At 38.9% G+C, this 22,350-nt stretch overlaps 35 non-coding genes across 35 annotated transcripts; all 35 read right to left on the minus strand.

Annotated features, from left to right (window-relative positions):
* Nucleotides 1-829: 829 nt before the first annotated feature.
* TRNAK-UUU (transfer RNA lysine (anticodon UUU)) lies at nt 830-902 on the minus strand. Its single transcript has one exon. It is a non-coding gene; the product is annotated as a tRNA-Lys (tRNA).
* Nucleotides 903-1,197: 295 nt separating this feature from the next.
* Nucleotides 1,198-1,288, minus strand: TRNAR-UCU (transfer RNA arginine (anticodon UCU)). Its single transcript is given in 2 exon segments — nt 1,198-1,233; nt 1,252-1,288. It is a non-coding gene; the product is annotated as a tRNA-Arg (tRNA).
* A 339-nt stretch (nt 1,289-1,627) lies between these two features.
* Nucleotides 1,628-1,700, minus strand: TRNAK-UUU (transfer RNA lysine (anticodon UUU)). Its single transcript has one exon. It is a non-coding gene; the product is annotated as a tRNA-Lys (tRNA).
* Nucleotides 1,701-2,555: 855 nt separating this feature from the next.
* On the minus strand, nt 2,556-2,628 carry TRNAK-UUU (transfer RNA lysine (anticodon UUU)). The gene has a single exon. It is a non-coding gene; the product is annotated as a tRNA-Lys (tRNA).
* Nucleotides 2,629-2,923: 295 nt separating this feature from the next.
* TRNAR-UCU (transfer RNA arginine (anticodon UCU)) lies at nt 2,924-3,014 on the minus strand. The gene is given in 2 exon segments: nt 2,924-2,959; nt 2,978-3,014. It is a non-coding gene; the product is annotated as a tRNA-Arg (tRNA).
* A 339-nt stretch (nt 3,015-3,353) lies between these two features.
* On the minus strand, nt 3,354-3,426 carry TRNAK-UUU (transfer RNA lysine (anticodon UUU)). The gene has a single exon. It is a non-coding gene; the product is annotated as a tRNA-Lys (tRNA).
* Nucleotides 3,427-4,281: 855 nt separating this feature from the next.
* TRNAK-UUU (transfer RNA lysine (anticodon UUU)) lies at nt 4,282-4,354 on the minus strand. Its single transcript has one exon. It is a non-coding gene; the product is annotated as a tRNA-Lys (tRNA).
* A 295-nt stretch (nt 4,355-4,649) lies between these two features.
* TRNAR-UCU (transfer RNA arginine (anticodon UCU)) lies at nt 4,650-4,740 on the minus strand. The gene is given in 2 exon segments: nt 4,650-4,685; nt 4,704-4,740. It is a non-coding gene; the product is annotated as a tRNA-Arg (tRNA).
* A 339-nt stretch (nt 4,741-5,079) lies between these two features.
* TRNAK-UUU (transfer RNA lysine (anticodon UUU)) lies at nt 5,080-5,152 on the minus strand. The gene has a single exon. It is a non-coding gene; the product is annotated as a tRNA-Lys (tRNA).
* Nucleotides 5,153-6,007: 855 nt separating this feature from the next.
* On the minus strand, nt 6,008-6,080 carry TRNAK-UUU (transfer RNA lysine (anticodon UUU)). The gene has a single exon. It is a non-coding gene; the product is annotated as a tRNA-Lys (tRNA).
* A 295-nt stretch (nt 6,081-6,375) lies between these two features.
* On the minus strand, nt 6,376-6,466 carry TRNAR-UCU (transfer RNA arginine (anticodon UCU)). Its single transcript is given in 2 exon segments — nt 6,376-6,411; nt 6,430-6,466. It is a non-coding gene; the product is annotated as a tRNA-Arg (tRNA).
* Nucleotides 6,467-6,805: 339 nt separating this feature from the next.
* Nucleotides 6,806-6,878, minus strand: TRNAK-UUU (transfer RNA lysine (anticodon UUU)). The gene has a single exon. It is a non-coding gene; the product is annotated as a tRNA-Lys (tRNA).
* An 855-nt stretch (nt 6,879-7,733) lies between these two features.
* TRNAK-UUU (transfer RNA lysine (anticodon UUU)) lies at nt 7,734-7,806 on the minus strand. The gene has a single exon. It is a non-coding gene; the product is annotated as a tRNA-Lys (tRNA).
* A 295-nt stretch (nt 7,807-8,101) lies between these two features.
* On the minus strand, nt 8,102-8,192 carry TRNAR-UCU (transfer RNA arginine (anticodon UCU)). Its single transcript is given in 2 exon segments — nt 8,102-8,137; nt 8,156-8,192. It is a non-coding gene; the product is annotated as a tRNA-Arg (tRNA).
* Nucleotides 8,193-8,531: 339 nt separating this feature from the next.
* On the minus strand, nt 8,532-8,604 carry TRNAK-UUU (transfer RNA lysine (anticodon UUU)). The gene has a single exon. It is a non-coding gene; the product is annotated as a tRNA-Lys (tRNA).
* Nucleotides 8,605-9,459: 855 nt separating this feature from the next.
* On the minus strand, nt 9,460-9,532 carry TRNAK-UUU (transfer RNA lysine (anticodon UUU)). The gene has a single exon. It is a non-coding gene; the product is annotated as a tRNA-Lys (tRNA).
* A 295-nt stretch (nt 9,533-9,827) lies between these two features.
* On the minus strand, nt 9,828-9,918 carry TRNAR-UCU (transfer RNA arginine (anticodon UCU)). The gene is given in 2 exon segments: nt 9,828-9,863; nt 9,882-9,918. It is a non-coding gene; the product is annotated as a tRNA-Arg (tRNA).
* Nucleotides 9,919-10,257: 339 nt separating this feature from the next.
* TRNAK-UUU (transfer RNA lysine (anticodon UUU)) lies at nt 10,258-10,330 on the minus strand. The gene has a single exon. It is a non-coding gene; the product is annotated as a tRNA-Lys (tRNA).
* Nucleotides 10,331-11,187: 857 nt separating this feature from the next.
* TRNAK-UUU (transfer RNA lysine (anticodon UUU)) lies at nt 11,188-11,260 on the minus strand. Its single transcript has one exon. It is a non-coding gene; the product is annotated as a tRNA-Lys (tRNA).
* A 295-nt stretch (nt 11,261-11,555) lies between these two features.
* TRNAR-UCU (transfer RNA arginine (anticodon UCU)) lies at nt 11,556-11,646 on the minus strand. The gene is given in 2 exon segments: nt 11,556-11,591; nt 11,610-11,646. It is a non-coding gene; the product is annotated as a tRNA-Arg (tRNA).
* Nucleotides 11,647-12,913: 1,267 nt separating this feature from the next.
* On the minus strand, nt 12,914-12,986 carry TRNAK-UUU (transfer RNA lysine (anticodon UUU)). Its single transcript has one exon. It is a non-coding gene; the product is annotated as a tRNA-Lys (tRNA).
* A 295-nt stretch (nt 12,987-13,281) lies between these two features.
* Nucleotides 13,282-13,372, minus strand: TRNAR-UCU (transfer RNA arginine (anticodon UCU)). The gene is given in 2 exon segments: nt 13,282-13,317; nt 13,336-13,372. It is a non-coding gene; the product is annotated as a tRNA-Arg (tRNA).
* A 339-nt stretch (nt 13,373-13,711) lies between these two features.
* On the minus strand, nt 13,712-13,784 carry TRNAK-UUU (transfer RNA lysine (anticodon UUU)). The gene has a single exon. It is a non-coding gene; the product is annotated as a tRNA-Lys (tRNA).
* Nucleotides 13,785-14,641: 857 nt separating this feature from the next.
* Nucleotides 14,642-14,714, minus strand: TRNAK-UUU (transfer RNA lysine (anticodon UUU)). Its single transcript has one exon. It is a non-coding gene; the product is annotated as a tRNA-Lys (tRNA).
* A 295-nt stretch (nt 14,715-15,009) lies between these two features.
* On the minus strand, nt 15,010-15,100 carry TRNAR-UCU (transfer RNA arginine (anticodon UCU)). Its single transcript is given in 2 exon segments — nt 15,010-15,045; nt 15,064-15,100. It is a non-coding gene; the product is annotated as a tRNA-Arg (tRNA).
* Nucleotides 15,101-16,367: 1,267 nt separating this feature from the next.
* TRNAK-UUU (transfer RNA lysine (anticodon UUU)) lies at nt 16,368-16,440 on the minus strand. Its single transcript has one exon. It is a non-coding gene; the product is annotated as a tRNA-Lys (tRNA).
* Nucleotides 16,441-16,744: 304 nt separating this feature from the next.
* TRNAR-UCU (transfer RNA arginine (anticodon UCU)) lies at nt 16,745-16,835 on the minus strand. The gene is given in 2 exon segments: nt 16,745-16,780; nt 16,799-16,835. It is a non-coding gene; the product is annotated as a tRNA-Arg (tRNA).
* A 339-nt stretch (nt 16,836-17,174) lies between these two features.
* Nucleotides 17,175-17,247, minus strand: TRNAK-UUU (transfer RNA lysine (anticodon UUU)). The gene has a single exon. It is a non-coding gene; the product is annotated as a tRNA-Lys (tRNA).
* Nucleotides 17,248-18,102: 855 nt separating this feature from the next.
* On the minus strand, nt 18,103-18,175 carry TRNAK-UUU (transfer RNA lysine (anticodon UUU)). The gene has a single exon. It is a non-coding gene; the product is annotated as a tRNA-Lys (tRNA).
* Nucleotides 18,176-18,468: 293 nt separating this feature from the next.
* TRNAR-UCU (transfer RNA arginine (anticodon UCU)) lies at nt 18,469-18,559 on the minus strand. Its single transcript is given in 2 exon segments — nt 18,469-18,504; nt 18,523-18,559. It is a non-coding gene; the product is annotated as a tRNA-Arg (tRNA).
* A 1,267-nt stretch (nt 18,560-19,826) lies between these two features.
* On the minus strand, nt 19,827-19,899 carry TRNAK-UUU (transfer RNA lysine (anticodon UUU)). The gene has a single exon. It is a non-coding gene; the product is annotated as a tRNA-Lys (tRNA).
* Nucleotides 19,900-20,203: 304 nt separating this feature from the next.
* On the minus strand, nt 20,204-20,294 carry TRNAR-UCU (transfer RNA arginine (anticodon UCU)). Its single transcript is given in 2 exon segments — nt 20,204-20,239; nt 20,258-20,294. It is a non-coding gene; the product is annotated as a tRNA-Arg (tRNA).
* Nucleotides 20,295-20,633: 339 nt separating this feature from the next.
* On the minus strand, nt 20,634-20,706 carry TRNAK-UUU (transfer RNA lysine (anticodon UUU)). The gene has a single exon. It is a non-coding gene; the product is annotated as a tRNA-Lys (tRNA).
* An 855-nt stretch (nt 20,707-21,561) lies between these two features.
* Nucleotides 21,562-21,634, minus strand: TRNAK-UUU (transfer RNA lysine (anticodon UUU)). Its single transcript has one exon. It is a non-coding gene; the product is annotated as a tRNA-Lys (tRNA).
* Nucleotides 21,635-21,920: 286 nt separating this feature from the next.
* On the minus strand, nt 21,921-22,011 carry TRNAR-UCU (transfer RNA arginine (anticodon UCU)). Its single transcript is given in 2 exon segments — nt 21,921-21,956; nt 21,975-22,011. It is a non-coding gene; the product is annotated as a tRNA-Arg (tRNA).
* Nucleotides 22,012-22,350: the final 339 nt, after the last annotated feature.

Below are 22,350 nucleotides of genomic sequence, written 5' to 3' on the forward strand. Positions count from 1 at the left end.
CTAAACAAATGTGGACGTACACTGACCTACACTTTGTATATTTATATAATTACATATTAGCAATCAATATTCTAGAGTTTAATAATGAATTGATATTATAAGCATTTGAAATTTCAGCAGCACACGTAATCCATTATAACTCCGGAAATTTGTACTATCTCATTTTCGGATGACATAGAAATCACGTGTTTAAAATGACACAGTGAAATTAATAAAGGGCCAAATACTATTACTAACTCCTAAATTACATTTTCAGCAGTATCATTGGGAATTTCCTCTTGGGCATAGACTATGCAACATTTTCAAAGCAAACAGTCTCTGTTTAAGTAGACTTTCTTTCACTGTCATTTTGGTAAATGTTTCTGGTGATGGAGAAGCAGGATTGCTGGTTACTGTTTCAATTAGTTATAAAATAGAGGAGGGATAAAATTGACCCAGTTGGTGTTCGATCCCTTAGCGTTTGAATGCTTTTGCTACATTCGCCTAGGACTCCAAGCCGCAATCCATTGCACCAGAGATCCGACCTGATTCAACAAGGTGATCAGAGATTCACAAATAAAAAGATGACCTATAAGTGGTTGACCAACTTTATCAAATTAATCTGACACTAGCTTACATTTTGAACATTGAATTGGATAAAAGATAATCAACATGTCAAACTACATGATACAGTTTGGGTAAGTCTTCTTAACCCTTGTCAAAGAAAGTAGAGCACAGATGGGTATGTAAGGACTCGATCAAGACTTTTTTGAACCATCTGTAATTGGAATTCCCATTCATTGGATCCTGAAAAGAGTATGCATTTGATATACATTTTCTTTAACCAAGCCGCCTGAACAGGGACTTGAACCCTGGGCCCTCAGATTAAAAGTCTGATGCTCTACCGACTGAGCTATCCAGGCTCTGAGGCAGCACCCCACAAAATGGCATTATCAACATTAGGAAGTGTCCCAACTATCACTACGTTTTTTAACCCCTTGCGTGCGGGGCGTATTTTCCGCCTGTGCTGACTCCGCCTTGCGCGGGCGGAGTCATGACGGAACGGTTTCGTCATCAGCACAGCTCACCCGTAGCTGATGACGGAACCGTTCTGTCATCAGCACGCAAGGGGTTAAGATGGTTGCCGGTATTAGTACTAAATACAGAGAATATAATAATGAATTGGTACTTGGGATAACAGGATAACAGGGATAAAACTGACTCTGGTGGGATTCGAACCCACAACCTTTGAATATCTTTTTTACATTCACCTAGAAGTCCAATGCGCTATCCATTGCGCCACAGAGCCAATCTGCTATAATGAGGTGCAGAGATGATCTGAAATGAAATAATGAGCTATTAGCTGTTGATCAGCTTTATAAAGTTCATTTGATACTATAACCATGGCTATATTTTGAATATTGAATTGGTGAAATGATATTCACCGTCTCAGACTACATGATACCATTGGTAAATCTACGTACGACTTAAGTTTAGTCAAATGGCACATAATATGTGAGACAGATGTGTATTTCACAACTCCATGAAAGACGTTTTTGCAATTTTAGTAATGGAATATCTTATTCGTCATGCAGGGGTCCACAAAAAGAGCATACAATTAGAGTACTTTTTCTTTAAAGGAAACAACCGCCTGAACAGGGACTTGAACCCTGGACCCTCAGATTAAAAGTCTGATGCTCTACCGACTGAGCTATCCAGGCTCTGCTATACTCTACCTTAAAATCAGCTAAACAAATGTGGACGTACACTGACCTACACTTTGTATATTTATATAATTACATATTAGCAATCAATATTCTAGAGTTTAATAATGAATTGATATTATAAGCATTTGAAATTTCAGCAGCACACGTAATCCATTATAACTCCGGAAATTTGTACTATCTCATTTTCGGATGACATAGAAATCACGTGTTTAAAATGACACTGTGAAATTAATAAAGGGCCAAATACTATTACTAACTCCTAAATTACATTTTCAGCAGTATCATTGGGAATTTCCTCTTGGGCATAGACTATGCAACATTTTCAAAGCAAACAGTCTCTGTTTAAGTAGACTTTCTTTCACTGCCATTTTGGTAAATGTTTCTGGTGATGGAGAAGCAGGATTGCTGGTTACTGTTTCAATTAGTTATAAAATAGAGGAGGGATAAAATTGACCCAGTTGGTGTTCGAACCCTTAGCGTTTGAATGCTTTTGCTACATTCGCCTAGGACTCCAAGCCGCAATCCATTGCACCAGAGATCCGACCTGATTCAACAAGGTGATCAGAGATTCACAAATAAAAAGATGACCTATAAGTTGTTGACCAACTTTATCAAATTAATCGGACACTAGCTTACATTTTGAACATTGAATTGGATAAAAGATAATCAACATGTCAAACTACATGATACAGTTTGGGTAAGTCTTCTTAACCCTTGTCAAAGAAAGTAGAGCACAGATGGGTATGTAAGGACTCGATCAAGACTTTTTTGAACCATCTGTAATTGGAATTCCCATTCATTGGATCCTGAAAAGAGTATGCAATTGATATACATTTTCTTTAACCAAGCCGCCTGAACAGGGACTTGAACCCTGGGCCCTCAGATTAAAAGTCTGATGCTCTACCGACTGAGCTATCCAGGCTCTGAGGCAGCACCCCACAAAATGACATTATCAACATTAGGAAGTGTCCCAACTATCACTACGTTTTTTAACCCCTTGCGTGCGGGGCGTATTTTCCGCCTGTGCTGACTCCGCCTTGCGCGGGCGGAGTCATGACGGAACGGTTTCGTCATCAGCACAGCTCACCCGTAGCTGATGACGGAACCGTTCTGTCATCAGCACGCAAGGGGTTAAGATGGTTGCCGGTATTAGTACTAAATACAGAGAATATAATAATGAATTGGTACTTGGGATAACAGGATAACAGGGATAAAACTGACTCTGGTGGGATTCGAACCCACAACCTTTGAATATCTTTTTTACATTCACCTAGAAGTCCAATGCGCTATCCATTGCGCCACAGAGCCAATCTGCTATAATGAGGTGCAGAGATGATCTGAAATGAAATAATGAGCTATTAGCTGTTGATCAGCTTTATAAAGTTCATTTGATACTATAACCATGGCTATATTTTGAATATTGAATTGGTGAAATGATATTCACCGTCTCAGACTACATGATACCATTGGTAAATCTACGTACGACTTAAGTTTAGTCAAATGGCACATAATATGTGAGACAGATGTGTATTTCACAACTCCATGAAAGACGTTTTTGCAATTTTAGTAATGGAATATCTTATTCGTCATGCAGGGGTCCACAAAAAGAGCATACAATTAGAGTACTTTTTCTTTAAAGGAAACAACCGCCTGAACAGGGACTTGAACCCTGGACCCTCAGATTAAAAGTCTGATGCTCTACCGACTGAGCTATCCAGGCTCTGCTATACTCTACCTTAAAATCAGCTAAACAAATGTGGACGTACACTGACCTACACTTTGTATATTTATATAATTACATATTAGCAATCAATATTCTAGAGTTTAATAATGAATTGATATTATAAGCATTTGAAATTTCAGCAGCACACGTAATCCATTATAACTCCGGAAATTTGTACTATCTCATTTTCGGATGACATAGAAATCACGTGTTTAAAATGACACTGTGAAATTAATAAAGGGCCAAATACTATTACTAACTCCTAAATTACATTTTCAGCAGTATCATTGGGAATTTCCTCTTGGGCATAGACTATGCAACATTTTCAAAGCAAACAGTCTCTGTTTAAGTAGACTTTCTTTCACTGCCATTTTGGTAAATGTTTCTGGTGATGGAGAAGCAGGATTGCTGGTTACTGTTTCAATTAGTTATAAAATAGAGGAGGGATAAAATTGACCCAGTTGGTGTTCGAACCCTTAGCGTTTGAATGCTTTTGCTACATTCGCCTAGGACTCCAAGCCGCAATCCATTGCACCAGAGATCCGACCTGATTCAACAAGGTGATCAGAGATTCACAAATAAAAAGATGACCTATAAGTTGTTGACCAACTTTATCAAATTAATCGGACACTAGCTTACATTTTGAACATTGAATTGGATAAAAGATAATCAACATGTCAAACTACATGATACAGTTTGGGTAAGTCTTCTTAACCCTTGTCAAAGAAAGTAGAGCACAGATGGGTATGTAAGGACTCGATCAAGACTTTTTTGAACCATCTGTAATTGGAATTCCCATTCATTGGATCCTGAAAAGAGTATGCAATTGATATACATTTTCTTTAACCAAGCCGCCTGAACAGGGACTTGAACCCTGGGCCCTCAGATTAAAAGTCTGATGCTCTACCGACTGAGCTATCCAGGCTCTGAGGCAGCACCCCACAAAATGACATTATCAACATTAGGAAGTGTCCCAACTATCACTACGTTTTTTAACCCCTTGCGTGCGGGGCGTATTTTCCGCCTGTGCTGACTCCGCCTTGCGCGGGCGGAGTCATGACGGAACGGTTTCGTCATCAGCACAGCTCACCCGTAGCTGATGACGGAACCGTTCTGTCATCAGCACGCAAGGGGTTAAGATGGTTGCCGGTATTAGTACTAAATACAGAGAATATAATAATGAATTGGTACTTGGGATAACAGGATAACAGGGATAAAACTGACTCTGGTGGGATTCGAACCCACAACCTTTGAATATCTTTTTTACATTCACCTAGAAGTCCAATGCGCTATCCATTGCGCCACAGAGCCAATCTGCTATAATGAGGTGCAGAGATGATCTGAAATGAAATAATGAGCTATTAGCTGTTGATCAGCTTTATAAAGTTCATTTGATACTATAACCATGGCTATATTTTGAATATTGAATTGGTGAAATGATATTCACCGTCTCAGACTACATGATACCATTGGTAAATCTACGTACGACTTAAGTTTAGTCAAATGGCACATAATATGTGAGACAGATGTGTATTTCACAACTCCATGAAAGACGTTTTTGCAATTTTAGTAATGGAATATCTTATTCGTCATGCAGGGGTCCACAAAAAGAGCATACAATTAGAGTACTTTTTCTTTAAAGGAAACAACCGCCTGAACAGGGACTTGAACCCTGGACCCTCAGATTAAAAGTCTGATGCTCTACCGACTGAGCTATCCAGGCTCTGCTATACTCTACCTTAAAATCAGCTAAACAAATGTGGACGTACACTGACCTACACTTTGTATATTTATATAATTACATATTAGCAATCAATATTCTAGAGTTTAATAATGAATTGATATTATAAGCATTTGAAATTTCAGCAGCACACGTAATCCATTATAACTCCGGAAATTTGTACTATCTCATTTTCGGATGACATAGAAATCACGTGTTTAAAATGACACTGTGAAATTAATAAAGGGCCAAATACTATTACTAACTCCTAAATTACATTTTCAGCAGTATCATTGGGAATTTCCTCTTGGGCATAGACTATGCAACATTTTCAAAGCAAACAGTCTCTGTTTAAGTAGACTTTCTTTCACTGCCATTTTGGTAAATGTTTCTGGTGATGGAGAAGCAGGATTGCTGGTTACTGTTTCAATTAGTTATAAAATAGAGGAGGGATAAAATTGACCCAGTTGGTGTTCGATCCCTTAGCGTTTGAATGCTTTTGCTACATTCGCCTAGGACTCCAAGCCGCAATCCATTGCACCAGAGATCCGACCTGATTCAACAAGGTGATCAGAGATTCACAAATAAAAAGATGACCTATAAGTTGTTGACCAACTTTATCAAATTAATCGGACACTAGCTTACATTTTGAACATTGAATTGGATAAAAGATAATCAACATGTCAAACTACATGATACAGTTTGGGTAAGTCTTCTTAACCCTTGTCAAAGAAAGTAGAGCACAGATGGGTATGTAAGGACTCGATCAAGACTTTTTTGAACCATCTGTAATTGGAATTCCCATTCATTGGATCCTGAAAAGAGTATGCATTTGATATACATTTTCTTTAACCAAGCCGCCTGAACAGGGACTTGAACCCTGGGCCCTCAGATTAAAAGTCTGATGCTCTACCGACTGAGCTATCCAGGCTCTGAGGCAGCACCCCACAAAATGGCATTATCAACATTAGGAAGTGTCCCAACTATCACTACGTTTTTTAACCCCTTGCGTGCGGGGCGTATTTTCCGCCTGTGCTGACTCCGCCTTGCGCGGGCGAAGTCATGACGGAACGGTTTCGTCATCAGCACAGCTCACCCGTAGCTGATGACGGAACCGTTCTGTCATCAGCACGCAAGGGGTTAAGATGGTTGCCGGTATTAGTACTAAATACAGAGAATATAATAATGAATTGGTACTTGGGATAACAGGATAACAGGGATAAAACTGACTCTGGTGGGATTCGAACCCACAACCTTTGAATATCTTTTTTACATTCACCTAGAAGTCCAATGCGCTATCCATTGCGCCACAGAGCCAATCTGCTATAATGAGGTGCAGAGATGATCTGAAATGAAATAATGAGCTATTAGCTGTTGATCAGCTTTATAAAGTTCATTTGATACTATAACCATGGCTATATTTTGAATATTGAATTGGTGAAATGATATTCACCGTCTCAGACTACATGATACCATTGGTAAATCTACGTACGACTTAAGTTTAGTCAAATGGCACATAATATGTGAGACAGATGTGTATTTCACAACTCCATGAAAGACGTTTTTGCAATTTTAGTAATGGAATATCTTATTCGTCATGCAGGGGTCCACAAAAAGAGCATACAATTAGAGTACTTTTTCTTTAAAGGAAACAACCGCCTGAACAGGGACTTGAACCCTGGACCCTCAGATTAAAAGTCTGATGCTCTACCGACTGAGCTATCCAGGCTCTGCTATACTCTACCTTAAAATCAGCTAAACAAATGTGGACGTACACTGACCTACACTTTGTATATTTATATAATTACATATTAGCAATCAATATTCTAGAGTTTAATAATGAATTGATATTATAAGCATTTGAAATTTCAGCAGCACACGTAATCCATTATAACTCCGGAAATTTGTACTATCTCATTTTCGGATGACATAGAAATCACGTGTTTAAAATGACACAGTGAAATTAATAAAGGGCCAAATACTATTACTAACTCCTAAATTACATTTTCAGCAGTATCATTGGGAATTTCCTCTTGGGCATAGACTATGCAACATTTTCAAAGCAAACAGTCTCTGTTTAAGTAGACTTTCTTTCACTGCCATTTTGGTAAATGTTTCTGGTGATGGAGAAGCAGGATTGCTGGTTACTGTTTCAATTAGTTATAAAATAGAGGAGGGATAAAATTGACCCAGTTGGTGTTCGATCCCTTAGCGTTTGAATGCTTTTGCTACATTCGCCTAGGACTCCAAGCCGCAATCCATTGCACCAGAGATCCGACCTGATTCAACAAGGTGATCAGAGATTCACAAATAAAAAGATGACCTATAAGTGGTTGACCAACTTTATCAAATTAATCTGACACTAGCTTACATTTTGAACATTGAATTGGATAAAAGATAATCAACATGTCAAACTACATGATACAGTTTGGGTAAGTCTTCTTAACCCTTGTCAAAGAAAGTAGAGCACAGATGGGTATGTAAGGACTCGATCAAGACTTTTTTGAACCATCTGTAATTGGAATTCCCATTCATTGGATCCTGAAAAGAGAATGCATTTGATATACATTTTCTTTAACCAAGCCGCCTGAACAGGGACTTGAACCCTGGGCCCTCAGATTAAAAGTCTGATGCTCTACCGACTGAGCTATCCAGGCTCTGAGGCAGCACCCCACAAAATGGCATTATCAACATTAGGAAGTGTCCCAACTATCACTACGTTTTTTAACCCCTTGCGTGCGGGGCGTATTTTCCGCCTGTGCTGACTCCGCCTTGCGCGGGCGAAGTCATGACGGAACGGTTTCGTCATCAGCACAGCTCACCCGTAGCTGATGACGGAACCGTTCTGTCATCAGCACGCAAGGGGTTAAGATGGTTGCCGGTATTAGTACTAAATACAGAGAATATAATAATGAATTGGTACTTGGGATAACAGGATAACAGGGATAAAACTGACTCTGGTGGGATTCGAACCCACAACCTTTGAATATCTTTTTTACATTCACCTAGAAGTCCAATGCGCTATCCATTGCGCCACAGAGCCAATCTGCTATAATGAGGTGCAGAGATGATCTGAAATGAAATAATGAGCTATTAGCTGTTGATCAGCTTTATAAAGTTCATTTGATACTATAACCATGGCTATATTTTGAATATTGAATTGGTGAAATGATATTCACCGTCTCAGACTACATGATACCATTGGTAAATCTACGTACGACTTAAGTTTAGTCAAATGGCACATAATATGTGAGACAGATGTGTATTTCACAACTCCATGAAAGACGTTTTTGCAATTTTAGTAATGGAATATCTTATTCGTCATGCAGGGGTCCACAAAAAGAGCATACAATTAGAGTACTTTTTCTTTAAAGGAAACAACCGCCTGAACAGGGACTTGAACCCTGGACCCTCAGATTAAAAGTCTGATGCTCTACCGACTGAGCTATCCAGGCTCTGCTATACTCTACCTTAAAATCAGCTAAACAAATGTGGACGTACACTGACCTACACTTTGTATATTTATATAATTACATATTAGCAATCAATATTCTAGAGTTTAATAATGAATTGATATTATAAGCATTTGAAATTTCAGCAGCACACGTAATCCATTATAACTCCGGAAATTTGTACTATCTCATTTTCGGATGACATAGAAATCACGTGTTTAAAATGACACAGTGAAATTAATAAAGGGCCAAATACTATTACTAACTCCTAAATTACATTTTCAGCAGTATCATTGGGAATTTCCTCTTGGGCATAGACTATGCAACATTTTCAAAGCAAACAGTCTCTGTTTAAGTAGACTTTCTTTCACTGCCATTTTGGTAAATGTTTCTGGTGATGGAGAAGCAGGATTGCTGGTTACTGTTTCAATTAGTTATAAAATAGAGGAGGGATAAAATTGACCCAGTTGGTGTTCGATCCCTTAGCGTTTGAATGCTTTTGCTACATTCGCCTAGGACTCCAAGCCGCAATCCATTGCACCAGAGATCCGACCTGATTCAACAAGGTGATCAGAGATTCACAAATAAAAAGATGACCTATAAGTGGTTGACCAACTTTATCAAATTAATCTGACACTAGCTTACATTTGGAACATTGAATTGGATAAAAGATAATCAACATGTCAAACTACATGATACAGTTTGGGTAAGTCTTCTTAACCCTTGTCAAAGAAAGTAGAGCACAGATGGGTATGTAAGGACTCGATCAAGACTTTTTTGAACCATCTGTAATTGGAATTCCCATTCATTGGATCCTGAAAAGAGTATGCATTTGATATACATTTTCTTTAACCAAGCCGCCTGAACAGGGACTTGAACCCTGGGCCCTCAGATTAAAAGTCTGATGCTCTACCGACTGAGCTATCCAGGCTCTGAGGCAGCACCCCACAAAATGGCATTATCAACATTAGGAAGTGTCCCAACTATCACTACGTTTTTTAACCCCTTGCGTGCGGGGCGTATTTTCCGCCTGTGCTGACTCCGCCTTGCGCGGGCGGAGTCATGACGGAACGGTTTCGTCATCAGCACAGCTCACCCGTAGCTGATGACGGAACCGTTCTGTCATCAGCACGCAAGGGGTTAAGATGGTTGCCGGTATTAGTACTAAATACAGAGAATATAATAATGAATTGGTACTTGGGATAACAGGATAACAGGGATAAAACTGACTCTGGTGGGATTCGAACCCACAACCTTTGAATATCTTTTTTACATTCACCTAGAAGTCCAATGCGCTATCCATTGCGCCACAGAGCCAATTTGCTATAATGCGGTGCAGAGATGTTCTGAAATGAAATAATGAGCTATTAGCTGTTGATCAGCTTTATAAAGTTCATTTGATACTATAACCATGGCTATATTTTGAATATTGAATTGGTGAAATGATATTCACCGTCTCAGACTACATGATACCATTGGTAAATCTACGTACGACTTAAGTTTAGTCAAATGGCACATAATATGTGAGACAGATGTGTATTTCACAACTCCATGAAAGACGTTTTTGCAATTTTAGTAATGGAATATCTTATTCGTCATGCAGGGGTCCACAAAAAGAGCATAGAATTAGAGTACTTTTTCTTTAAAGGAAACAACCGCCTGAACAGGGACTTGAACCCTGGACCCTCAGATTAAAAGTCTGATGCTCTACCGACTGAGCTATCCAGGCTCTGCTATACTCTACCTTAAAATCAGCTAAACAAATGTGGACGTACACTGACCTACACTTTGTATATTTATATAATTACATATATTAGCAATCAATATTCTAGAGTTTAATAATGAATTGATATTTTAAGCATTTGAAATTTCAGCAGCACACGTAATCCATTATAACTCCGGAAATTTGTACTATCTCATTTTCGGATGACATAGAAATCACGTGTTTAAAATGACACTGTGAAATTAATAAAGGGCCAAATACTATTACTAACTCCTAAATTACATTTTCAGCAGTATCATTGGGAATTTCCTCTTGGGCATAGACTATGCAACATTTTCAAAGCAAACAGTCTCTGTTTAAGTAGACTTTCTTTCACTGCCATTTTGGTAAATGTTTCTGGTGATGGAGAAGCAGGATTGCTGGTTACTGTTTCAATTAGTTATAAAATAGAGGAGGGATAAAATTGACCCAGTTGGTGTTCGAACCCTTAGCGTTTGAATGCTTTTGCTACATTCACCTAGGACTCCAAGCCGCAATCCATTGCACCAGAGATCCGACCTGATTCAACAAGGTGATCAGAGATTCACAAATAAAAAGATGACCTATAAGTTGTTGACCAACTTTATCAAATTAATCAGACACTAGCTTACATTTTGAACATTGAATTGGATAAAAGATAATCAACATGTCAAACTACATGATACAGTTTGGGTAAGTCTTCTTAACCCTTGTCAAAGAAAGTAGAGCACAGATGGGTATGTAAGGACTCGATCAAGACTTTTTTGAACCATCTGTAATTGGAATTCCCATTCATTGGGTCCTGAAAAGAGTATGCAATTGATATACATTTTCTTTAACCAAGCCGCCTGAACAGGGACTTGAACCCTGGGCCCTCAGATTAAAAGTCTGATGCTCTACCGACTGAGCTATCCAGGCTCTGAGGCAGCACCCCACAAAATGACATTATCAACATTAGGAAGTGTCCCAACTATCACTACGTTTTTTAACCCCTTGCGTGCGGGGCGTATTTTCCGCCTGTGCTGACTCCGCCTTGCGCGGGTGGAGTCATGACGGAACGGTTTCGTCATCAGCACAGCTCACCCGTAGCTGATGACGGAACCGTTCTGTCATCAGCACGCAAGGGGTTAAGATGGTTGCCGGTATTAGTACTAAATACAGAGAATATAATAATGAATTGGTACTTGGGATAACAGGATAACAGGGATAAAACTGACTCTGGTGGGATTCGAACCCACAACCTTTGAATATCTTTTTTACATTCACCTAGAAGTCCAATGCGCTATCCATTGCGCCACAGAGCCAATCTGCTATAATGAGGTGCAGAGATGATCTGAAATGAAATAATGAGCTATTAGCTGTTGATCAGCTTTATAAAATTCATTTGATACTATAACCATGGCTATATTTTGAATATTGAATTGGTGAAATGATATTCACCGTCTCAGACTACATGATACCATTGGTAAATCTACGTACGACTTAAGTTTAGTCAAATGGCACATAATATGTGAGACAGATGTGTATTTCACAACTCCATGAAAGACGTTTTTGCAATTTTAGTAATGGAATATCTTATTCGTCATGCAGGGGTCCACAAAAAGAGCATACAATTAGAGTACTTTTTCTTAAAAGGAAACAACCGCCTGAACAGGGACTTGAACCCTGAACCCTCAGATTAAAAGTCTGATGCTCTACCGACTGAGCTATCCAGGCTCTGCTATACTTTACCTTAAAATCAGCTAAACAAATGTGGACGTACACTGACCTACACTTTGTATATTTATATAATTACATATTAGCAATCAATATTCTAGAGTTTAATAATGAATTGATATTATAAGCATTTGAAATTTCAGCAGCACACGTAATCCATTATAACTCCGGAAATTTGTACTATCTCATTTTCGGATGACATAGAAATCACGTGTTTAAAATGACACAGTGAAATTAATAAGGGGCCAAATACTATTACTAACTCCTAAATTACATTTTCAGCAGTATCATTGGGAATTTCCTCTTGGGCATAGACTATGCAACATTTTCAAAGCAAACAGTCTCTGTTTAAGTAGACTTTCTTTCACTGCCATTTTGGTAAATGTTTCTGGTGATGGAGAAGCAGGATTGCTGGTTACTGTTTCAATTAGTTATAAAATAGAGGAGGGATAAAATTGACCCAGTTGGTGTTCGATCCCTTAGCGTTTGAATGCTTTTGCTACATTCGCCTAGGACTCCAAGCCGCAATCCATTGCACCAGAGATCCGACCTGATTCAACAAGGTGATCAGAGATTCACAAATAAAAAGATGACCTATAAGTGGTTGACCAACTTTATCAAATTAATCTGACACTAGCTTACATTTTGAACATTGAATTGGATAAAAGATAATCAACATGTCAAACTACATGATACAGTTTGGGTAAGTCTTCTTAACCCTTGTCAAAGAAAGTAGAGCACAGATGGGTATGTAAGGACTCGATCAAGACTTTTTTTAACCATCTGTAATTGGAATTCCCATTCATTGGATCCTGAAAAGAGTATGCATTTGATATACATTTTCTTTAACCAAGCCGCCTGAACAGGGACTTGAACCCTGGGCCCTCAGATTAAAAGTCTGATGCTCTACCGACTGAGCTATCCAGGCTCTGAGGCAGCACCCCACAAAATGGCATTATCAACATTAGGAAGTGTCCCAACTATCACTACGTTTTTTAACCCCTTGCGTGCGGGGCGTATTTTCCGCCTGTGCTGACTCCGCCTTGCGCGGGCGGAGTCATGACGGAACGGTTTCGTCATCAGCACAGCTCACCCGTAGCTGATGACGGAACCGTTCTGTCATCAGCACGCAAGGGGTTAAGATGGTTGCCGGTATTAGTACTAAATACAGAGAATATAATAATGAATTGGTACTTGGGATAACAGGATAACAGGGATAAAACTGACTCTGGTGGGATTCGAACCCACAACCTTTGAATATCTTTTTTACATTCACCTAGAAGTCCAATGCGCTATCCATTGCGCCACAGAGCCAATTTGCTATAATGCGGTGCAGAGATGTTCTGAAATGAAATAATGAGCTATTAGCTGTTGATCAGCTTTATAAAGTTCATTTGATACTATAACCATGGCTATATTTTGAATATTGAATTGGTGAAATGATATTCACCGTCTCAGACTACATGATACCATTGGTAAATCTACGTACGACTTAAGTTTAGTCAAATGGCACATAATATGTGAGACAGATGTGTATTTCACAACTCCATGAAAGACGTTTTTGCAATTTTAGTAATGGAATATCTTATTCGTCATGCAGGGGTCCACAAAAAGAGCATAGAATTAGAGTACTTTTTCTTTAAAGGAAACAACCGCCTGAACAGGGACTTGAACCCTGGACCCTCAGATTAAAAGTCTGATGCTCTACCGACTGAGCTATCCAGGCTCTGCTATACTCTACCTTAAAATCAGCTAAACAAATGTGGACGTACACTGACCTACACTTTGTATATTTATATAATTACATATATTAGCAATCAATATTCTAGAGTTTAATAATGAATTGATATTTTAAGCATTTGAAATTTCAGCAGCACACGTAATCCATTATAACTCCGGAAATTTGTACTATCTCATTTTCGGATGACATAGAAATCACGTGTTTAAAATGACACTGTGAAATTAATAAAGGGCCAAATACTATTACTAACTCCTAAATTACATTTTCAGCAGTATCATTGGGAATTTCCTCTTGGGCATAGACTATGCAACATTTTCAAAGCAAACAGTCTCTGTTTAAGTAGACTTTCTTTCACTGCCATTTTGGTAAATGTTTCTGGTGATGGAGAAGCAGGATTGCTGGTTACTGTTTCAATTAGTTATAAAATAGAGGAGGGATAAAATTGACCCAGTTGGTGTTCGAACCCTTAGCGTTTGAATGCTTTTGCTACATTCACCTAGGACTCCAAGCCGCAATCCATTGCACCAGAGATCCGACCTGATTCAACAAGGTGATCAGAGATTCACAAATAAAAAGATGACCTATAAGTTGTTGACCAACTTTATCAAATTAATCAGACACTAGCTTACATTTTGAACATTGAATTGGATAAAAGATAATCAACATGTCAAACTACATGATACAGTTTGGGTAAGTCTTCTTAACCCTTGTCAAAGAAAGTAGAGCACAGATGGGTATGTAAGGACTCGATCAAGACTTTTTTGAACCATCTGTAATTGGAATTCCCATTCATTGGGTCCTGAAAAGAGTATGCAATTGATATACATTTTCTTTAACCAAGCCGCCTGAACAGGGACTTGAACCCTGGGCCCTCAGATTAAAAGTCTGATGCTCTACCGACTGAGCTATCCAGGCTCTGAGGCAGCACCCCACAAAATGACATTATCAACATTAGGAAGTGTCCCAACTATCACTACGTTTTTTAACCCCTTGCGTGCGGGGCGTATTTTCCGCCTGTGCTGACTCCGCCTTGCGCGGGTGGAGTCATGACGGAACGGTTTCGTCATCAGCACAGCTCACCCGTAGCTGATGACGGAACCGTTCTGTCATCAGCACGCAAGGGGTTAAGATGGTTGCCGGTATTAGTACTAAATACAGAGAATATAATAATGAATTGGTACTTGGGATAACAGGATAACAGGGATAAAACTGACTCTGGTGGGATTCGAACCCACAACCTTTGAATATCTTTTTTACATTCACCTAGAAGTCCAATGCGCTATCCATTGCGCCACAGAGCCAATCTGCTATAATGAGGTGCAGAGATGATCTGAAATGAAATAATGAGCTATTAGCTGTTGATCAGCTTTATAAAATTCATTTGATACTATAACCATGGCTATATTTTGAATATTGAATTGGTGAAATGATATTCACCGTCTCAGACTACATGATACCATTGGTAAATCTACGTACGACTTAAGTTTAGTCAAATGGCACATAATATGTGAGACAGATGTGTATTTCACAACTCCATGAAAGACGTTTTTGCAATTTTAGTAATGGAATATCTTATTCGTCATGCAGGGGTCCACAAAAAGAGCATACAATTAGAGTACTTTTTCTTAAAAGGAAACAACCGCCTGAACAGGGACTTGAACCCTGAACCCTCAGATTAAAAGTCTGATGCTCTACCGACTGAGCTATCCAGGCTCTGCTATACTTTACCTTAAAATCAGCTAAACAAATGTGGACGTACACTGACCTACACTTTGTATATTTATATAATTACATATTAGCAATCAATATTCTAGAGTTTAATAATGAATTGATATTATAAGCATTTGAAATTTCAGCAGCACACGTAATCCATTATAACTCCGGAAATTTGTACTATCTCATTTTCGGATGACATAGAAATCACGTGTTTAAAATGACACAGTGAAATTAATAAGGGGCCAAATACTATTACTAACTCCTAAATTACATTTTCAGCAGTATCATTGGGAATTTCCTCTTGGGCATAGACTATGCAACATTTTCAAAGCAAACAGTCTCTGTTTAAGTAGACTTTCTTTCACTGCCATTTTGGTAAATGTTTCTGGTGATGGAGAAGCAGGATTGCTGGTTACTGTTTCAATTAGTTATAAAATAGAGGAGGGATAAAATTGACCCAGTTGGTGTTCGATCCCTTAGCGTTTGAATGCTTTTGCTACATTCGCCTAGGACTCCAAGCCGCAATCCATTGCACCAGAGATCCGACCTGATTCAACAAGGTGATCAGAGATTCACAAATAAAAAGATGACCTATAAGTGGTTGACCAACTTTATCAAATTAATCTGACACTAGCTTACATTTTGAACATTGAATTGGATAAAAGATAATCAACATGTCAAACTACATGATACAGTTTGGGTAAGTCTTCTTAACCCTTGTCAAAGAAAGTAGAGCACAGATGGGTATGTAAGGACTCGATCAAGACTTTTTTGAACCATCTGTAATTGGAATTCCCATTCATTGGATCCTGAAAAGAGTATGCATTTGATATACATTTTCTTTAACCAAGCCGCCTGAACAGGGACTTGAACCCTGGGCCCTCAGATTAAAAGTCTGATGCTCTACCGACTGAGCTATCCAGGCTCTGAGGCAGCACCCCACAAAATGGCATTATCAACATTAGGAAGAGTCCCAACTATCACTACGTTTTTTAACCCCTTGCGTGCGGGGCGTATTTTCCGCCTGTGCTGATTCCGCCTTGCGCGGGCGGAGTCATGACGGAACGGTTTCGTCATCAGCACAGCTCACCCGTAGCTGATGACGGAACCGTTCTGTCATCAGCACGCAAGGGGTTAAGATGGTTGCCGGTATTAGTACTAAATACAGAGAATATAATAATGAATTGGTACTTGGGATAACAGGATAACAGGGATAACAGGGATAAAACTGACTCTGGTGGGATTCGAACCCACAACCTTTGAATATCTTTTTTACATTCACCTAGAAGTCCAATGCGCTATCCATTGCGCCACAGAGCCAATCTGCTATAATGAGGTGCAGAGATGATCTGAAATGAAATAATGAGCTATTAGCTGTTGATCAGCTTTATAAAGTTCATTTGATACTATAACCATGGCTATATTTTGAATATTGAATTGGTGAAATGATATTCACCGTCTCAGACTACATGATACCATTGGTAAATCTACGTACGACTTAAGTTTAGTCAAATGGCACATAATATGTGAGACAGATGTGTATTTCACAACTCCATGAAAGACGTTTTTGCAATTTTAGTAATGGAATATCTTATTCGTCATGCAGGGGTCCACAAAAAGAGCATACAATTAGAGTACTTTTTCTTTGAAGGAAACAACCGCCTGAACAGGGACTTGAACCCTGGACCCTCAGATTAAAAGTCTGATGCTCTACCGACTGAGCTATCCAGGCTCTGCTATACTCTACCTTAAAATCAGCTAAACAAATGTGGACGTACACTGACCTACACTTTGTATATTTATATAATTACATATTAGCAATCAATATTCTAGAGTTTAATAATGAATTGATATTATAAGCATTTGAAATTTCAGCAGCACACGTAATCCATTATAACTCCGGAAATTTGTACTATCTCATTTTCGGATGACATAGAAATCACGTGTTTAAAATGACACTGTGAAATTAATAAAGGGCCAAATACTATTACTAACTCCTAAATTACATTTTCAGCAGTATCATTGGGAATTTCCTCTTGGGCATAGACTATGCAACATTTTCAAAGCAAACAGTCTCTGTTTAAGTAGACTTTCTTTCACTGCCATTTTGGTAAATGTTTCTGGTGATGGAGAAGCAGGATTGCTGGTTACTGTTTCAATTAGTTATAAAATAGAGGAGGGATAAAATTGACCCAGTTGGTGTTCGAACCCTTAGCGTTTGAATGCTTTTGCTACATTCACCTAGGACTCCAAGCCGCAATCCATTGCACCAGAGATCCGACCTGATTCAACAAGGTGATCAGAGATTCACAAATAAAAAGATGACCTATAAGTTGTTGACCAACTTTATCAAATTAATCAGACACTAGCTTACATTTTGAACATTGAATTGGATAAAAGATAATCAACATGTCAAACTACATGATACAGTTTGGGTAAGTCTTCTTAACCCTTGTCAAAGAAAGTAGAGCACAGATGGGTATGTAAGGACTCGATCAAGACTTTTTTGAACCATCTGTAATTGGAATTCCCATTCATTGGGTCCTGAAAAGAGTATGCAATTGATATACATTTTCTTTAACCAAGCCGCCTGAACAGGGACTTGAACCCTGGGCCCTCAGATTAAAAGTCTGATGCTCTACCGACTGAGCTATCCAGGCTCTGAGGCAGCACCCCACAAAATGACATTATCAACATTAGGAAGTGTCCCAACTATCACTACGTTTTTTAACCCCTTGCGTGCGGGGCGTATTTTCCGCCTGTGCTGACTCCGCCTTGCGCGGGCGGAGTCATGACGGAACGGTTTCGTCATCAGCACAGCTCACCCGTAGCTGATGACGGAACCGTTCTGTCATCAGCACGCAAGGGGTTAAGATGGTTGCCGGTATTAGTACTAAATACAGAGAATATAATAATGAATTGGTACTTGATAACAGGATAACAGGGATAAAACTGACTCTGGTGGGATTCGAACCCACAACCTTTGAATATCTTTTTTACATTCACCTAGAAGTCCAATGCGCTATCCATTGCGCCACAGAGCCAATCTGCTATAATGAGGTGCAGAGATGATCTGAAATGAAATAATGAGCTATTAGCTGTTGATCAGCTTTATAAAATTCATTTGATACTATAACCATGGCTATATTTTGAATATTGAATTGGTGAAATGATATTCACCGTCTCAGACTACATGATACCATTGGTAAATCTACGTACGACTTAAGTTTAGTCAAATGGCACATAATATGTGAGACAGATGTGTATTTCACAACTCCATGAAAGACGTTTTTGCAATTTTAGTAATGGAATATCTTATTCGTCATGCAGGGGTCCACAAAAAGAGCATACAATTAGAGTACTTTTTCTTTAAAGGAAACAACCGCCTGAACAGGGACTTGAACCCTGAACCCTCAGATTAAAAGTCTGATGCTCTACCGACTGAGCTATCCAGGCTCTGCTATACTTTACCTTAAAATCAGCTAAACAAATGTGGACGTACACTGACCTACACTTTGTATATTTATATAATTACATATTAGCAATCAATATTCTAGAGTTTAATAATGAATTGATATTATAAGCATTTGAAATTTCAGCAGCACACGTAATCCATTATAACTCCGGAAATTTGTACTATCTCATTTTCGGATGACATAGAAATCACGTGTTTAAAATGACACAGTGAAATTAATAAGGGGCCAAATACTATTACTAACTCCTAAATTACATTTTCAGCAGTATCATTGGGAATTTCCTCTTGGGCATAGACTATGCAACATTTTCAAAGCAAACAGTCTCTGTTTAAGTAGACTTTCTTTCACTGCCATTTTGGTAAATGTTTCTGGTGATGGAGAAGCAGGATTGCTGGTTACTGTTTCAATTAGTTATAAAATAGAGGAGGGATAAAATTGACCCAGTTGGTGTTCGATCCCTTAGCGTTTGAATGCTTTTGCTACATTCGCCTAGGACTCCAAGCCGCAATCCATTGCACCAGAGATCCGACCTGATTCAACAAGGTGATCAGAGATTCACAAATAAAAAGATGACCTATAAGTGGTTGACCAACTTTATCAAATTAATCTGACACTAGCTTACATTTTGAACATTGAATTGGATAAAAGATAATCAACATGTCAAACTACATGATACAGTTTGGGTAAGTCTTCTTAACCCTTGTCAAAGAAAGTAGAGCACAGATGGGTATGTAAGGACTCGATCAAGACTTTTTTGAACCATCTGTAATTGGAATTCCCATTCATTGGATCCTGAAAAGAGTATGCATTTGATATACATTTTCTTTAACCAAGCCGCCTGAACAGGGACTTGAACCCTGGGCCCTCAGATTAAAAGTCTGATGCTCTACCGACTGAGCTATCCAGGCTCTGAGGCAGCACCCCACAAAATGGCATTATCAACATTAGGAAGTGTCCCAACTATCACTACGTTTTTTAACCCCTTGCGTGCGGGGCGTATTTTCCGCCTGTGCTGACTCCGCCTTGCGCGGGCGGAGTCATGACGGAACGGTTTCGTCATCAGCACAGCTCACCCGTAGCTGATGACGGAACCGTTCTGTCATCAGCACGCAAGGGGTTAAGATGGTTGCCGGTATTAGTACTAAATACAGAGAATATAATAATGAATTGGTACTTGGGATAACAGGATAACAGGGATAACAGGGATAAAACTGACTCTGGTGGGATTCGAACCCACAACCTTTGAATATCTTTTTTACATTCACCTAGAAGTCCAATGCGCTATCCATTGCGCCACAGAGCCAATCTGCTATAATGAGGTGCAGAGATGATCTGAAATGAAATAATGAGCTATTAGCTGTTGATCAGCTTTATAAAGTTCATTTGATACTATAACCATGGCTATATTTTGAATATTGAATTGGTGAAATGATATTCACCGTCTCAGACTACATGATACCATTGGTAAATCTACGTACGACTTAAGTTTAGTCAAATGGCACATAATATGTGAGACAGATGTGTATTTCACAACTCCATGAAAGACGTTTTTGCAATTTTAGTAATGGAATATCTTATTCGTCATGCAGGGGTCCACAAAAAGAGCATACAATTAGAGTACTTTTTCTTTAAAGGAAACAACCGCCTGAACAGGGACTTGAACCCTGGACCCTCAGATTAAAAGTCTGATGCTCTACCGACTGAGCTATCCAGGCTCTGCTATACTCTACCTTAAAATCAGCTAAACAAATGTGGACGTACACTGACCTACACTTTGTATATTTATATAATTACATATTAGCAATCAATATTCTAGAGTTTAATAATGAATTGATATTATAAGCATTTGAAATTTCAGCAGCACACGTAATCCATTATAACTCCGGAAATTTGTACTATCTCATTTTCGGATGACATAGAAATCACGTGTTTAAAATGACACAGTGAAATTAATAAGGGGCCAAATACTATTACTAACTCCTAAATTACATTTTCAGCAGTATCATTGGGAATTTCCTCTTGGGCATAGACTATGCAACATTTTCAAAGCAAACAGTCTCTGTTTAAGTAGACTTTCTTTCACTGCCATTTTGGTAAATGTTTCTGGTGATGGAGAAGCAGGATTGCTGGTTACTGTTTCAATTAGTTATAAAATAGAGGAGGGATAAAATTGACCCAGTTGGTGTTCGATCCCTTAGCGTTTGAATGCTTTTGCTACATTCGCCTAGGACTCCAAGCCGCAATCCATTGCACCAGAGATCCGACCTGATTCAACAAGGTGATCAGAGATTCACAAATAAAAAGATGACCTATAAGTGGTTGACCAACTTTATCAAATTAATCTGACACTAGCTTACATTTTGAACATTGAATTGGATAAAAGATAATCAACATGTCAAACTACATGATACAGTTTGGGTAAGTCTTTTTAACCCTTGTCAAAGAAAGTAGAGCACAGATGGGTATGTAAGGACTCGATCAAGACTTTTTTGAACCATCTGTAATTGGAATTCCCATTCATTGGATCCTGAAAAGAGTATGCAATTGATATACATTTTCTTTAACCAAGCCGCCTGAACAGGGACTTGAACCCTGGGCCCTCAGATTAAAAGTCTGATGCTCTACCGACTGAGCTATCCAGGCTCTGAGGCAACACCCCACAAAATGACATTATCAACATTAGGAAGTGTCCCAACTATCACTACGTTTTTTAACCCCTTGCGTGCGGGGCGTATTTTCCGCCTGTGCTGACTCCGCCTTGCGCGGGCGGAGTCATGACGGAACGGTTTCGTCATCAGCACAGCTCACCCGTAGCTGATGACGGAACCGTTCTGTCATCAGCACGCAAGGGGTTAAGATGGTTGCCGGTATTAGTACTAAATACAGAGAATATAATAATGAATTGGTACTTGGGATAACAGGATAACACTGACTCTGGTGGGATTCGAACCCACAACCTTTGAATATCTTTTTTACATTCACCTAGAAGTCCAATGCGCTATCCATTGCGCCACAGAGCCAATCTGCTATAATGAGGTGCAGAGATGATCTGAAATGAAATAATGAGCTATTAGCTGTTGATCAGCTTTATAAAGTTCATTTGATACTATAACCATGGCTATATTTTGAATATTGAATTGGTGAAATGATATTCACCGTCTCAGACTACATGATACCATTGGTAAATCTACGTACGACTTAAGTTTAGTCAAATGGCACATAATATGTGAGACAGATGTGTATTTCACAACTCCATGAAAGACGTTTTTGCAATTTTAGTAATGGAATATCTTATTCGTCATGCAGGGGTCCACAAAAAGAGCATACAATTAGAGTACTTTTTCTTTAAAGGAAACAAC

Source organism: Lissotriton vulgaris, chromosome 1_2 (genome assembly GCF_964263255.1).
Source record: "Lissotriton vulgaris chromosome 1_2, aLisVul1.2, whole genome shotgun sequence".
Taxonomy (NCBI): Eukaryota; Metazoa; Chordata; class Amphibia; order Caudata; family Salamandridae; genus Lissotriton; species Lissotriton vulgaris.